Raw genomic sequence first — 17,500 nt, 5'->3', positions numbered from 1 at the left:
ACCGTTTACTGTAATTCATTTATCCAGCTAGATTAGCTGTTCCAGTGAATAACATTGTAATGTAAAATAATTTCCCCTCTAAATCTTTCTCGTTTATTTAGCGCAGTCTAAATTAATTCACTTGAATTACGAGAAAATATGCTGCAACATAATAAATTTATTTCTGACGTAAATGTTCGTCATATCCACTTCCTCCCATACCTAAAATTAAATGAATAACGTAGTTTAGGCTCGAGGCCCCCACTGGGAGCTATTGCACGTGCCCGAGATGGAAGGAGGAGAGCGACGGCAGCCATATTTTCTGGCAACAAGCTGTGTCTAGGAGCTCGCGTATTTCACCAGCCCGTATTTGCGTCATCCATGCATCAGAGGATGTCGGAGTACTGGAATGAACTCCTGATCTATCAGACACTCGTCTCGGCGAGCATAATTACGATAAGTGCTACTAACATTTGGTAAATTGTGTCCACAGATTATCAAACTTGTAGGTTGCTCGTCTTCAATATTAATACGTCAATATATATGGAATCAAAATAACAAAAGGTGAGTCCCATGCTAGATCGTGTTCTCATTCTCATTCAGAAATAGGTGTGAATCTAAATTAGTTTAGGCATATCTTACAGTTTTGACCGTATTTCAGCTTGTGCCATAGCGACAAGGCGGGAGATACCCTCCACCTTAACGCGTGGTCTAAGACAGCCTGTTTGGAAGAGTATTCTTGACGTGACTGTCCTGATGCGTACATCAATTTTTCAAATACACCTAAGCTGCTGTTCATTTCTTATGTAATATATTATTAACATTTAATTAATTATTGATCTTCAATATAAGATCATATATTTACTAACCATTTATATTTTTTCCATGTAATTATTCTTGAAAACTCAATGGCCAAAAACTCAATTTGATGCATATTAGCATCTATTTATTTTGCAAGTGACGGATTAGTTTCTTTCTACTATTTCAACACCCCCAAAGAATGTGGAGGGATTTGGCTCTATAATTTAATTATTATTCTACAGTTCACTTAATGCTCTCGCATTATATTTTTAATTATTTTCGAGATTCATAGATCACTGGTTCTCTAATTCATTACAATTAATATATTCATTACTCCCATAAAGGGAGTGGTCCTTCGATATTATAAAAATCATTATTATTATTAATATTCTAGAGCCATATATTCGCACACCCTTTTTGGTCAACTTCGGACCGGATAAACCATAATTAATATTAAAACCCATACATTTTACGGATACAGTATATTAACCCAAATTACTGGTCCTATATAATTAATTATATTCAATTAACCATTTACTAACCCTGACAACATTATACTCTTCAGAAAGTATTGTCAGGTGTTAGGATATTATATACAGCAGTAAAATACCTGCCACACAACAATTAATAACCTTGTGTTAATTAAATTTCTTATACACGTATTTCCTACAAGTGTATATATATACTATATATGAAATTACACAAAACTCCCAAAAACACAGAACAATTATATTCACATTATTGCACCATTTGTGTATTTATGACAACCTAAAGGGGTAGGATTTTAGACTGTAATTGTACTCAGGTATGTACAAATTCAGCTTAAACTATTTAGCTATTTTCCTAGGTAGGATAAAATTTAACTAGACCTGTGCTAGACAGTACTGGTGTATATATATTATTTTACATTGTGCTGATCCGAGCAGGGTGGGACCTATTCGTATTAATTGTGTAATTTCCCATTATTTCGTGTACCTTTTGATTGCTACTAAAGTGTCACTATACCAACTAATGGTGATAATTTAAGAGCTAACTGGACATACTACCATAGTGGCACTCAAGTACCACTCAGATCTTAGCTAATCCTGTTAGGTAGGTTAGCTAATGTCTAACGAGGTATAATTAAAAAACAGCTTAACCAAGAAATTAAATATTAGGCTAATAATAACCATACCTGCTCTACATATGCGAGAAAGTACCATAGCTGTCAATAAATAGCTATATAAGACCTATATGGCTGAAACGCATTGTGAGGGAATGAAGATTCCCTCAGCTAGTTTTCCTAGTTTTCTAGATTAGGCTAATCGCTCTAGGGACTCTAGACAAGAAGTTTTCAAACTAACATACACTTATGGGGTGTTGGATGAAAGCTCGTGTTATGGACTATCATTTAAGACTAATTAGAAGTCTGTGATTGCACTGTAGAGAGTTACAGAGTTTTTCCTGTTTCTGTGAAATGGGATGAGAGTTGAGAGTGAAGTGGTATGAGAGGATATTTGTCTCAACGGATTTTTAGAGGTAGGGGGACAGTGGGGTGAACGTCGCCCCCCCCCCCCCACTATGTGAGACATTGCGCCACTGTCTTTAGGCCTCCCCCTTCTTGTGACGTCACAGGACGCCACTGGGTGAGGGGCGCATGTGATTGGTGGCGGCATCCTCGGCCCTAGCTGAGTTTTGGTGTGAACAGCTGTTTTTGGTAGAGGCACCTTGAGTTGTGCCGGCTTTGTGCTGATTGGTCAAGACAAGGTAGGGGGGGGGGAGAGATGGGCATTTGAGTTTTCCTAGCCCGCCAAATCGTCAGTTTCAGCTGGGCGGCAAGCTGAGAAGGTGACTTTGGGTGGAGGTGGCAGGCTGCCACCTCCACCCCCATTAATCGCTGTGTCATCCTGATTACTCGTTGTGCAGGGCACTCCTGCCATCCTGGGTTGTGTCAAGGCCAAATTTGCGTGAAATTGGGGCCAATGAGTACGGAAGGAACAGTAACAAGCTAAGAGACAGTTTACAGTGTTCACCATGAGGCAGCTGGCAGGCCTCATGGTGTAGGAGATTGATCACATCGGGTCCGAGTATCCTGTCGAGTGTTAATGGACAATTGGTGGAATATGGGCAGTGTAATTTTGGTGATATTACAGGCCCCTGTTGGACTTTAAATTCCACCTTGTTTGGTCTGCCATGTGGTGATGCCACGGGCCATTGTCACCCCAGTGTACGAGTGAGGCATGCTCTGGTATGGTGGGGTTGTAGGTGATCCCCCATCCACGTGTGTATGACTGTAGGCGGCAGCCAGCCAGCCCGAGGCAAGTCTCATGTGCGCACCACCCATGCGCCGGCCAACCCCTAGGCCACCCGCGTGCCGGCCACCCCAGGCCACCCGCGTGCCGGCCACCCCAGGCCACCCCCGCGCCACCTCAGTGCCACCCCCGCGTGCCAGCTCAGCCCGGGTGGGGCGCTGTGACGTCCCGCACTACTCGTGGCCACCCCCACCCCCCTTAGGGCCACGCGGTGGCCACATGCTTTGGCCACTTTCTCTGGACATCCTAGGGCCACACCTAGTCGACGCACGAGGAGCGAGCTAGGCGTTCTACAGCCAGTGAGGTAGTGACCGGGAAAATGAAATGATTGTTGAGGATATGAGTAAATGTGAGTACAATAATCATAGTGTAACAGTGTCTCAGGACTAGTGGAAATTCTGGTAAAAGCTGTGTTGTCCCATAGCCCTGCCAGGCTAGGGAAGCAGCTGAGAGACAGTTGTCTGTACTGACGTCCAGGTGACTGGTTGGGATGTACCTGGAGATGGATGTTGTACACGGTACCATACAAGTAGTTATATATATAGTTATATATAATGTGTGTAGACCAGGGGTGGGCAACCTCTGGCACGCGTGCCAAACTTGGCACGCCGATGACTTGTCTCTGGCAAGCAAGAGCATAGGTTACCCTAAGCACAGATGCAAGCACATGTTACCCTAAGCACAGACAAAAAAAACTACTTTCCTTGGGGTATAAGCTAACATGCCATGACAGTATATGTACGTCCTGGTGGTGAAGAGGTTTAAGCTCTACGAAGCTAAAGAGGTCTCAAGAAAAAGAAGTTGATCTTGTTGCCATAGTTACTTTCCTTTTTTACGTCATCGATCATGCCGATGTATGATGATTCCCCTCTATTTACTTTGGCTCATATTTTATGTAATAAGCCTTTCTAACCTAAAGGCTGCACCCATAACCATAGTGTACACTGACAATCATATCTGCGAAGGCAAAATACGCCATGCCTGCCCACCTTTAAAAATTAATTTCGTAAACTTTGAATTTAAACCCCCACAACATCTCCCCCCCCCCTAAACCTCATGTTTTTGAATGCCGCCCGACTTCAGTTTGACGCATATTAATTAAACTCACTTTACTATCTAAATCTAAAGCATCTTCACCTTCGAAAGCTAAAGATAATAATTCTTATCCTCTCCCCTTCTCTCCATTGACGGCCGTAATATAACCAGTGAAATCTACAGTCCCCCACCCCCATGAAGTCCCCGTAATGAACACATGTTCAGACGATCTCAGACTCGTAACTCTCTCTCGCAGTCTTGCTTCGTAGTGTTTCTCAAAGTTGCTCACTTGCCTCCTCCCCGAGAAGAAGGTCAGTACTTCATCTCCAGGTGAAAATTATTCCCCTTATAAATCAATAACTTTGTGAAACTCAATGTCATTGTAAGAATAGTCTTAATCCTTAAATTCACACGTACTCGCTCGCCTGCTCCCTAAGAACAGAGCTGACATAAGCAAGATGTCACCGACTCAACGATGTTTCGCCACAACACACCACACAAACACACAAAAACGGGTTTTGTCTATCGAACCAAGTGAAGTCTTATAAACTCTTGGCATAAGTACTCAATGCCTAGGAAGTAGTGTCTTTGTGATAAGCGGCTGCTGGTGTTGTTTCTGGAATTATGTAAAATAAAGAAAACCCTCGAATTTTCATAAAAGAAAAAAAAATCCTCTGAAGATTTTTATTATGTTCATTGTCTCGTCACGCTTACCTCAAACATTGGCTTATTAAACTTATTGATTGGTATTAGAATAAACGTACATATACTTTACTACAAAGTTTGTGTGCTATAATATTAACAGGAAATAAATAATTCTTTAAATACTCGCATTTCAGTAGAAGTAGGCTAATTCATTTCTCGTCATTGCACTTCACAACGACAACACAATCCGTTATCATTGCTATTCATTGGAGTTACTCATTATATACTATTTTGACTTACTTTTGATCTTCCTTCTCTTCCATGCATATCAATATATTACTTATTTTAATTTCATGCCCTTTACAGATTGTACAGAATGTCACCACCACCAGCTGAGAAACGATGTCAGTCAAATGAAGAGGATATTAGAGAATTTAAGGAATACTGACTGAAAAGTTTGGCATGATTAAGAAGGATGATATAGCTTTATGCATTTTCTGTTCTGACACAGTTGTTTGTAGAACTTCTTCTGTAAAGAGACATTTTGAAAATGTTCATAAGAACTTAAGCAATAAAACTGAGGAGGAACAAAGAGAATTAATTATTCGTGAACTGAGCAAGACAAAAACACAAGTTGAAACTTTTATGAATTATATTTCAGGTAGGCCCAGTTCCAACTTAGTTGCTGCTAGTTTTGAAGTTTCAAAAGTTATTGCCCAACACGGAAAGCCTCTCTGTGATGGGGAGTATATTAAAGAAGCTTGGCTAAAATGTGCACCTTTTCTTTTTGACAACTTTTCAGAAAAGAAAAAGATTATTCAGCGCATTAAAGATTTGCCTGTGAGTAGGAAAACAGTTAAAAATAGGATACTTAAGTTGGAAAGAAATACAGCTGAACAATTTACAAAAGATTTGTCTTCATGCAAGTTTTTTTCTATTTGTGTTGATGAATTTGTGTTCGTTGGCTTAGCAGAGGCTTGGTTCTGAAACGATTTAATGAATGCTTAGATGAAATTTAGCTCTATTTGAACGACCAACAAGTGTCATACCATGAATTTTCTGACATCGTGTGGGTTTGTAAACTGATGTTTTTTGCAAATTTTTGTGAACATTTAAATGAATTGAATATTAAGTTACAGGGCTCTGGTAAGACACTTGATGTTATGTTTTGTTACATAAAAGCTTTTGAAATGAAGCTTAAAGTTTTTAAGAAGGATGTAGATAATGAGAGATTTAGATACTTTCCAAACCTAAAGAGGTACATCAGTGATCTAAAAGATGACAGAACAGACCACAAATGTCTTCAAAAGCTGTTTGTAAACATTATCGAGTCAACAGTTTGGCAGTTCTCTACAAGATTTGCCAAATTCAGAGAACTGGAAGACACAGTAAAGTTCATCAAGTTTCCAGACAGCATCAAAATGGATGAACTAAACTTGCAAATGTTTTTATGGATAGACATGGATGATTTTGAGATGCAGTTGATTGAATTTCAGAGTAGCTCAATTTGGAAGCAGAAATTTGTTGACCTTAGAGTTGACTTGGAAAATATTGAAAGAGAGAGATTAGAGATGAAAGTAACAAAGAGAAATGCGGAAAACGAAGTATTAAGGACTTGGAATACTATTCCAGAAAATTATGTCTGTTTAAAAAACCTTGCAATAGCATTGCTAACCATGTTTTCGTCTACATATGCTTGCGAATCTTTGTTCTCAATTATGAACTTTGCTAAGTCTCGTAACAGGAGTAGCATGACAGATGAAACTAGCGCTGCATGCATATCTCTCAATGTTACTAAATATAAACCCGATGTAAAATCTCTGTCATCAGTTATGCAGCAGCAGAAGTCTCACTGACAGTATATAAAAGGAGTCAACAAGTTTTTTATCTGTTGTATTCTATTAAAGTCACAAAAGCTTAAAGGCTGTTGAAATGTACTTCTGAAGGTTAAATAAAAAAAAAATCTGTTTTTTTTTATACTATGTTTTACTGCACTGAGGTAATTTATTATTTTTTTTGTTTAAAAAGTTCTTAAGAGATACCAAATATGTTCTAAAAAAAAATGGTTGGCACGTGGAAAAAGTTTGTGTCAGAGTCTTGGCTGATTTTGGCACGCACTCTCAAAAAGGTTGCCCACCCCTGGTGTAGACCGACTCGAGTATGTAACCAGTCAGTGTAGAGATTTATCATATAAGTGATCCAGTCTGTCGATTCTATATAATCGTTCAGACTCGATTAATGCCATAGTGCCACATATTAATTATATCATTGCAGAGGTAGGCAGGCCAGTGTTGCAGGGATGTCAGTGGATACCCTGAGGTCTGTGTAGTTATGGATACATTTATCTGGTGATATAATTTTCATTGATTATGTGAATGCCATTTCCATGTGTTCATTTGCATGTTATGTACTGTGTTGTGTGGTGAGTCAGTAGATGAGATTGCTGTCTGATTGCCTAATGATGTCATTAGCATGTGGGGTATGCTGACGGCATCATTATGCTGTAGGTTTGTGCAATGTTGTTATCAGGTATACAATATTACTGCCCTAGGAACTGTGTTGAGGCTTTAAGGGACCCCTTTGAGTATTCAGGGGAATTCACAGTACTTAATGAGAGCAGGCAATTTATTTGTTAATTGCCAAATTAAGAGAATTAACGCCAGCTGTCCGCGTAGCGACGTTGTTTTATATTAACGTAAATTGCCTTGCTAAAGTAGTTGTGATTGCTCACAGTAGTCCCTTGCAACGGTTGCAAGATAAGGGGGGCAGTAATATTAGTATACTCTTGTTGTGCCTAACTGTCTATCATTACTGTATGGGTAGAGCAATTAACGAGTTGCAGTAGCCGCAACCGTATGTGGGCTGTGCATTTATGTTGTTATGCATGCCATTGTAAGTGTGACCTATGTAACACTGGGGTTACTTTGTTTTTTTAAGTTGTGTTGAGGACTTAAGGATTCAGCAAGTTAATTATAGGGTAATTAACTGGATAAGGGGTGCACACTTATTGTTGAGTGAGTGAGAGCTGTTAAGGAGAGCAGTGTTGAGCTTATTGAGATACGTTTCCAGTGCAATTAATTGTTTGTGTGACAACTAATTGACCACTCTAGCTAATTATGTAATTAGCATTCTCATCATGAATTCACGTAGTGGGAGAGGATCTGTCAGAGTCTGTCAGTATTTGTGTTAACGTAATTTGCTCGAGACTAATTACCTTTCTGGGGTAGAGCAATTAGTGGCTCATGATAATTAGTGGAGTAATTAACGTCTGGAGTCTTGAGGACTCAGATGACTCGGTAAAGCGAGATCATGGAGCTAGCATAAATAGTTATATTGATCATATCGTGTCTGATGACAGTGGATTAAGATGCACTCATGTTAATTAGGGGAGTAATTAACTCCTCTGCCGTGAATTCACAGTGTTTGATGAGACCTGCTTAGGCAGTGCGGAGTGAGACGTATTTATGTATGATTAATTATCGGTCCTGGTGACAGTTAATTAATTGCTCGGGGTTAATTAGGGTAATTAACACTCATTAAAGTAAATTTTGACATAGACTGTTGAGAAGCTACCAAGTTAGGGTAGGCTTAGTTAACATAACTCAATTGGGATGTAATTAGTGGTCCGTTCGACTTTAATTAAGAATTACTCACTGAATACTTGCAAGGAGTCAAGTGTGGTGTAATACAAGAGAGACTTTGAGTTATTGTTAACAAGATGACTTCTGATAAAGGAAACAAGTGTTAATGATTAACGTAGAGTACCATCATGTTGTTGTCTAAGAGAGACAATTGTTTGTGATTAACGTAGTACTTTGTTGCTGACTGCTGTGATCAGTCAATTAACGTAATTAATCACATAATCAATTTTGTAATTGATTAAGGCAATTTCTTTTGTTTATCGTCTGGTGACGAGAGTAAAGTAACTTAGGGATTGCTAGAGCTGTGTCTCAGAATCTCACCTTGCCTGGCTTTGTTTACTGTTTACAATGCAACTCCTTGCAGGGGGTTGCAAAGAGTGTTCACATTAGGTTGTGATAGGGGCAGTCACTGTTGGACTACCCGCCAAGTTACGGGGGTCATTCCTGTTATGGTTGGAGGACCCTGAAGATTGTGATTATAGTATCTGTTACCGTGAAGCCGTGACAATATTGATTGCAAGCTTGTCATCAGTGGGCATCCATCATTGTTCAGTTAGTTCACTGGTCAGCCCGAAGTGTCAGCAAGATGGAGACTGCTGTCATTTCTCGAGGGGCTGTTGAATAGCTGTGTTGCAATTGCCACTGGATGGACATTAACGTAACGAGTCACTCTGAAGTGTAACTTAGTCTGTGATATTTTTTTGATTTGCAATATTGCATCGTCAGTGGGCACACTTGTGTTCAGGTTAGTTCAGTATGCAGCCGCACAGCAAGGGTTGCTATTTAGCTGTTTGTTATCGTGCCACTGGATGGACATTAACGTAATGTAAGCTCGATAATGTAGTAGTTTAGTCTCTTGTTATTAATAAATTGTTTATTTTATAGAAAACGGTCTTTGATGTCAACCCTTCAACCATTCTTTTCCACCCATGCTCTGCTTTATACGATTGAATGTTGATGTGATCTTTTGATATGACGGCTGTTCTTGGGAATTCGAATTCCAATTCATAGCGCCACATCAAATATAAATATTTGATTGTGAAAACCCGTCGGTTACCCTTTATTAGTTTTAACGTCCTGTTTAACTAGGAGGAACCAGCGGCCTATGTGGACAGGTTTTCACCCTAGTGGTGGAAACCTGGCGGTTTGCTCCCGCTTTTCCTTTTTCTATTGGACTCATGCTTAACTGCCGTGAGCAGCCTTTAAACTTGTAGTCCACCTCTTAAGGGAGGTAGGCGTAGAAAAAAATCTCACACCCTCAGCCAACATGGCTACACCAGAAAAAACTGGAAGAATCTTGAAAGACCTTCAAGCTCACTTGACAAGGCTGCTCAACAAATGTGACAACTGGTTAGAAACAGATCCAGTTCACATCATCTGGCTAGGAATATCCACAAAGGTGGCTTGCCAAAAATTTGACCTAGTAAAGGGAATAATTGAGTCTTATAGACATATACTTCTTGCCGGTAATACTGACCTAGATCAAATAGATTTGATTGAATCTGACCTTGCCAAATATGAAGACAAAATTCAGCCCAAGTTAGATCATTATTACAAAGTGCTTGCAACACAAAATGTTTCTACTGGGTTGGAACACCTTCAAAGTTTACCTATACCAAAGCAAGCACCCAGCTCTTCAGATAAAATAAATGAGCTACCTCAAGATGAGGATATTCCTCTAATAAAATTAGATCTTTACACTGGATCCATAATTGTAGTTAAACCTTCAGTTTCTACAGTCTCATATAATACAACTTCACGTAATAGTACATTAACAGAATCAGAACCATTTTCAGAAAACTCATCCATATACTCTATGGATTCTGTAAATTCAATACATGATGCTACTAAATTAATAAGCCTCCCAAATGAACCCCAGAGAAACAAGTGAAGCTGCAATTGAAGATGAACCTGCAACAGACAGTGAAGCTAAAACAGAAGATGAAGATGCAGCTGTAGCTGCAACAGCAGTTGACGTTGGATTAAAAGCTGAACCTGAAGTAAAAGCTGAAGCTGAAATTAAAGCTGAGGCTAAGCAAAATTATTGATGGTCTTAATCACTTAAACTAGCCTCATAGAGGTGATGCTGAACCTATTAGCATTAATCAAGCCATCCAGTTCCAACAAGTGGTGACAATGAGAAGATTATCATAAATCTCGTGCACCAGCAACTGGACTGATCTCAACCAGATCAATCAGTTGACTCCTTACAAGACTTTAGTTTACAGCTCGAGTCACTGTTATGATCCTTCAGCAGTGAAGTGGATCAACCTACTGCTGATTGAATGACTGAAATTATAATCCAGAGAAAACTGTCTAGCTAGGTGCTAAATGAATTACATTCATACCAGAATGGACATGTCCTGTCAATGCAGGATATATTAACAAGTTTGTTTCATATAGTAAATAATAAACAAGCAAAACAGGCACTCAATGCTTATTCTGAATCCACAGACACTGTACCCACATCAAGTTCCTTAATTGAAACTTCTAAAGTGACGCAGTCATTAGGAAACAAGGGTACTAATAATCAATGTAAAACCAACAGGTCAAATACTGATTTATCAGTGAGACCTAAGAGTCTAATAAGTGCTCCCAAGAACCCAATAATTACTCCCAAAAATACAACAAGTACTCACAAGAGACAAACTAATAAACACATGCAAGCAACAAAGCCTTCAAAACCTGTAGACAATGTTTCACCTAAACCAGTGAATATTAAACATGCTGCAGGCTGGGGGGTTATGTTTGTTTTGTCATCAAAAAGATTCTCTGTACAAATTATCCTAATAAAGATACCAGAGTCAGACGACTCCAACAGTTACACAAATGTACAAGGTGTCTCAAACCACATAATACTAACAGCTGTGAAACCCCACTGAACACCTGCAATAGATGTAGAAGGGGCAAACATCATGCTGCATTGTGCAAATTTGTCAAATCAAATTATTCCAACTCTTGGGTAGGAGGTAGAGAATCTACACAAGTACAGTGCTGTAAGGTACGAGAAATTTACAGCGTAATATCACCAGCATCTAAAGCTGATGCAATAGTGTCCACTGCCCAACTTCAAGTAAAGAATAAAGAGGCCAAGATTTTCATTCGAGGCCTATTCGATCAAAGGTCCCAGAAAGTCTTCATTACCCAGAAAGCGGCAGAGGCATTTAAATAAAAAACAATCATACAGGTAAAATTAAACCTGTCAGGGTTCATGATAAATAGAGAACCCCAAGAATACTCATTAGTACAACCGCTCGTACGCCTAGGTGGTTATGTCAGGTCTATTCAGGCCATAGTTGTAGATCAAATCCCATTTGACCTAAATATTTAGGGTCTAGGGTACACAGCCAAATTCCAACAGGAAAATGAAATTAAATTGGCTGACAACCAGCTAATGTCTGACCGCCTTAACAATGTAAATCTACTAGTAGGAGCAGACTACTACTACCAGTTTATTAATGGTCATGTTAAAAAACAGAGCATGAATCTGCTCAAATCTGAAGGTGGCTACCTACTTACAGGTAAACTTTTAAACCCGAACAAGCCTATGCCTGATAACAACAATATTAATAAAAAATAATCAGCAGTAAATTAATTCTCCAGCAACAAGCCTAAAGGAGAAATCCAGCTGAGTAATAAACCCAGATTGAGTCTGGTACAATTAATATTCGCCGAGATGTTTCTATGAATCTCAGTGGAAAATCAGTGGTCTGCAGCCTTAACAGGTGCATGTCACAGCGACCAAGTCTCTGACTCCACTGTAGACCCAGAATTATTTTCGACAATAATAATTGACCACACTCAGTCTCCCCATGTAAATTAATAAAATTAAACTAGAGATTCTAGCACCCAATGAATCTAGCAGTCCCATGAAGTCATCAAGAAACTTCTATACCTGCAAATTCACCAGGACCAAAGTCCAGTCCAAGGCCCAAAATAATCTAGCACTTAAGGTCTCCCAAGAAAACCTTATATCAGTCTTAACCAGACAACTATATTTAATCAAAGTTTTCTGCACTAGGATTCTAGTGATTTACCTGCATTAGTTTTGACTGAGCTGTTTTCTTTTCGGCAAACTTAGGAACGTTTTTGTAGAAGCGCAGCACGAGCAAGATTGCAAACTTGCAAATTTGTAAGTGAACATATAACAGAACTATTAAACCGTGAAACGTATAAGTTGGGATAATCCATTACAAATTATCTTCCAAGCAAGATTGGTTGTAGTAACAACATTAATTTTTTCCAGCAACCTTAGGTTTCCCATCATTTAATGAATTAATATTAAACTTTAAGAATTGTGACTTAACATGCTTAATACGAGTAGGCTTACTGCTCACCCATAAATCTTCAATTGATTCTGTGCTTAGTTATCCCTCAAGAAAGATCCTGCAATTATTTAACCTAAACAAACGAGTAGAATCAACTGCTCACCTGTGAATTAACATGATAATTTGAGCACATTATTGTTTGCCGTGATAATTTGAGCCTATTATTACTCCCCACAATAATTCAAACGCCTAATGCTCACCATGATATATGAACGCCTTATTGCTCCCCACGCTAATTCGAGCACATTGTTGCTCAACATGATCATTTGAGCCTATTGCTCATGATGATCACTCGAGCATATTATTGCTCGCCATCATCATGTGAGCGTATTATTGTTCCCTAGGGAAATTCAAGCGCATTATTGTTCGTCGTGATAATTCGAGCCCATTATTGCTCCCCCATGATAAATCAAATGTCTAATGCTCACCACGATAATTGAACGCCTTATTGCTCCCAACGCTAATTCGAGCACATTGTCACTAACCATTATCATCGAGCCCCTTGTTGCTCATCATATGAGCCCCTTGTTGCTCTCCATCATCATACGAGCCCCTTGATGCTCATCATATGAGCTCCTTGTTGCTCACCATCATACGAGCATATTATTACTCACCGGAATAATTCGAGCCCTTATTGCTCGCCGTGATAATCTGAGCCCTTATTGCTCACCGTGATAATCTGAACCCCTATTACTCACTGCGATATTTAGAGTTCATCTTGCTCACTAGGATAACTTGCAACTATTTTTGCTCACCATGATAACTTGCAACTATTATATGGTATACCCAGCACATAGTATACAAAGCAGGTATTATACCCAGCAGATGGTATACCCATCGTGAAATATACCCAGCAGGTAGTATACCCTGCAGATAGTATACCCAGCAGGTAGTATACCCTGCAGATAGTATACCCAGCAGGTAGTATACCTAGCAGGTAGTATACCCAGCAGGTAGTATACCATCAGGTAGTATACCTAGCAGATAGTATACAAAGCAGATGGCATACCCATCAGGTAGTATACGCAGCCGATGGTATACCTAGCAGGTATTATATACAGCTGGTAGTGTACCCAGAAGGTGGTATACCCTGCAGACAGTATACTCAGCAGGTTGAATACCCAACAGGTTGTATACACAGCAGGTAGTATACCCAGCAGGTGGTATATCCAGCAGGTTGTATACCCAGCAGGTAGTATACCCAGCAGGTGGTATATCCAGCAGGTAGTATACCAAGCAGGTGGTATACCCTGCAGGTAGTATACTCATCAGGTGGTATACTCATCAGGTGGTATACTCATCAGGTGGTATACCCAGCAGCTGGTATACTCAGCCAATGGTATACCCTGCAGGTGGCATATCCAGAAGGTGGTATAGCCAGCAGGTGGTATATCCAGCAGGTTGTATACCCAGCAGGTGGTATATCCAGCAGGTGGTATATCCAGCAGATACAATACTCAGCAGGTAGTATACCCAGCAGGTGGTATACTCTGCAGGTTGTATATCCAGCAGGTCGTATACCCAGCAGGTGGTATATCCAGCAGGTTGTATACCCAGCAGGTAGTATACCCAGCAGGTGGTGTATCCAGCATGTGGTATATCCAGCAGGTATTATACCCAGCAGGTAGTATACCCAGCAGGTGGTATACCCAGCAAGTAGTATACCCAGCAGGTGGTATACCAATCAGGTAGTATACCCAGCAACTGGTATACCCAGCAGGTGGTATACCCAGCAGGTTGAATACGCAGCAGGTTGTATACACAGCAGGTTGTATACCCAGCAGGTTGTATAACCAGCAGGCGGTATACCCAGCAGGTGGTATGCCCAGCAGCTGGTATACCCAGCAGCTGGTATACCTAGCATGTGGTATACCTAGCAGGTGGTATACCCAGCAGGTGTTATACCTTGCCGGTGGTATACCCAGCAGGTGTTATTCCTAGCAGGTGGTATACCCAGCAGTTGGTATACCTAGCAGATGGTATACCTAGCAGGTGGTATACCCAGCAGGTGGTATACACAGCAGGTTGTATACCTAGCAGGTGGTATGTTATACTCAAATTTATATGGCGGTTGAGACATAACCAATCACAGGCGAGTAGGCCTCTGACGTCACGCCAGACAGAGGAGCACCAGCCGTGCTTGCAGCAGGCTCAGTTCTCTCACAGACCCAGAGTAGGTTAGGACCTCGGCTGGCCAGTTATACACCTTGCTGTCTTAATCAATAAAACTACAGAAGTGCCAACTGTGTATAACATTCAACCAAACAAGACAACGAATACTGGTAGCAGCAGTGGGATCTAGAATTATTTTTTCTGGAAACGAAAATTCAAGTACCCACATCGCCACATGTTCCAGTCGCCACCAACGCCATCCTGCCACCCACGCATCAAATATTGTGCCAGATCGGGGTCCTGCCATCAACCACTACTCCAGGTCAACGTCTCAGAAGTAAGGGTCAACATTTTCTTGTGAGAACGCTAATTCATCAGTGAGGAGAAAGGAAGATTCCCGCACCAGCCATTTTTGAATCTCGCGCCACGTGGGAACCTGCACCCACCACCGCCACCCAAGCCCACATCAACAAGCCTTGTGTGTTGCCTGTACCGTTCCAGCTATTGCAATTATCTTCTACAGCTTCAACTGCTCTGCAGCTGTGTTGTGCAATTTATTGAGAAACAATTGCCGAAAAAAGGACTACAACCATCTGTCTAGCGTCGCCAGCTCCCAGTCAAGACGCCGCAGCGCCACATTGCCTCCTCTCACCACCGTGTCAGCCCCCTGCTACATCATTTTGCTGTGAACTCCTGCCTAGCAAATCGTGCTTCCTCCACCGCCATCGACGCAATATCATGGTCTCAGAGTTTATCTTCGCGCTCCCAACATCAATTCCTAGTGTAGGGTCTCCCGAGCTTCGTGCCACTGCCGCTAGGAGCGCTGCCGTCGCACCAGATTGTAAACAAACCGTGCATGTGCCTTTTCACACGCCTTGTCGCCGTTTTTTTCGTGTTGGCCACTGTGTTACGAACCCGGATCCAGCGTCCGAGCCTGGAGCAGTGACAAACACGCCATCTGTGGGTCAGCTCCCGAAACCCCCGCCAAACGAACGACGACACCTAGTGAGGACAGCGTGTACTGGCCTCGAGGACCAGTTTCCAGTCTGGTTCAGCGCTCAACACCGCCGCTCCTGACCTCTGGTGAGGTGGTGCTCCGACGACAGCGCCATCTATGGACTGGATACGTCAGGTGTTAGTATCTGAGCCTGTGAGTGTGGTGTATTAGTGTCCCAGTTATTGATGACGTGTCTGTTTACAGAGTCGACCTGGGACCACTGCGTTGAAGGTTGAGTCAGTCTACCCGAGGCAGCCAGTCTCCATACTGTGAAGTTTGCTGCAGCTGTTGTGACGTCGTCCCCCCGGAAGAACACTGTGGTGTGTTAAGCCTGCCAGTGGAGTGGCAGTGGAAGGACTTACCCGGGACCGACGGTTGGAGACGATAATCCACTGGGGTATTGAGGACAGGAGGGTGATTGGTGATATCACACGAGACTCCTGTCTAGGGCGTACCCCTTTTATCGTTCGTGGAGTGCCCGTACCAGCCTTGGTGGCTCAGTACCTGCCAGCAGACCTGCTGGACGTGTGGTTGACGGCCTCCACGACGGTGCCCCCAGTGGACCTGTGTTGTGGCTGACCTGTGGCCAGGGTAGGCTCGGCGTTCTCAGAGGACACGTCTTGAGGCCACAAAGAAAGCACCGCGGACTCAGCACCTAGCTTCGAGGATCCATAGTCTCCAGCAGAAGACTACAGAGTTGATCCCCTTTGTAAAGTGTTAATACCCCTCCCCCTTGTGTACTCTTTTATTTTATATATTTAAATGGTGATGGTGTTAATTATAATATTAAGTTCTTAACTTTCTTTCCCTACTCCCTTTTAAGTTACTTGCGTCACGGATCTCATCCCTTGATAGCCACTACTGGCTTGGGAACGGATACCTATATCTTCCTCTAACAACATCAGAGTGAGAACCCCGTTGCGTCCCGAGAGGGCCGTAACACACTGTTATATTGCAAATCATGCAGCCCTCAGTTAAGTAATTAAGAACTAAGATATCGTGTGCTATGTTTTAAAGAGGTTTAACGTAAATATATCCACAATATCTTATGAATTAACCATTCAGTGACTTAAATATTGGAGCTGGTTCAGTACTCCACTCCCACAGTTCCCTGAGTGATTTCAACATTCATGCTTCTCAAAGTAATTTCATTGTGCATTAATTGTGTTGATAGTGTTACTAGCAAATTCAAAGTCAAGAGAAGTAATACTTTAAAACAGTCACCCATACCTTTTCTAAGTGGTATTTCAGGAAATAAAGTAAAAGTTCAGGGTGAAATTGACCTCCCACTCAAGTTAAATGATGGCACATTGTCTATAACATGTTTAGTTGTTGACATTATTCATTTTCCTGGAGACATTCTCTTAGGTCTGTACACAATGATTGATGAAAATATTGCATTGTTTCCCCATCGTTGGAACTTTAGTATCAAAGACCACGTCATACCCTTGTGTAGCATGTATCGACAGGGCCACGAGTTCAACCTCCAATCAGACTACGTTAATTTTGTTGACACCCGCCTTGCTAGCATAGGTTTGTCAGATCCTTGTCGTGGTAGCATACCCGAGAAAACGGGCGCTCGATTGATGCATCGTACTTGTACAGTTGCTAGGAAGAGTGAGTATCGGGACTTTCTGGAAGGGGACGCCCTAACGGATTCTCGTTGTCTCG

The 17,500-nt window shown here is 41.4% G+C and overlaps 1 protein-coding gene and 1 pseudogene across 2 annotated transcripts in view; both read left to right on the top strand.

Moving 5' to 3' along the window:
* Positions 1 to 17,500, top strand: part of LOC138367920 (methyltransferase-like protein 27) — a 215,976-nt gene that overhangs the window by 86,184 nt on the left and 112,292 nt on the right. The gene's annotated exons all lie outside the window — the stretch shown is intronic.
* LOC123752228 (EPM2A-interacting protein 1-like) lies at positions 3,918 to 5,738 on the top strand (annotated as a pseudogene).

This window comes from Procambarus clarkii, chromosome 23, assembly GCF_040958095.1.
Source record: "Procambarus clarkii isolate CNS0578487 chromosome 23, FALCON_Pclarkii_2.0, whole genome shotgun sequence".
NCBI lineage: Eukaryota > Metazoa > Arthropoda > Malacostraca > Decapoda > Cambaridae > Procambarus > Procambarus clarkii.
The sequence above is the reverse complement of the archived record's forward strand: the minus strand, read 5'-3'. Positions and strand labels throughout refer to the sequence as shown.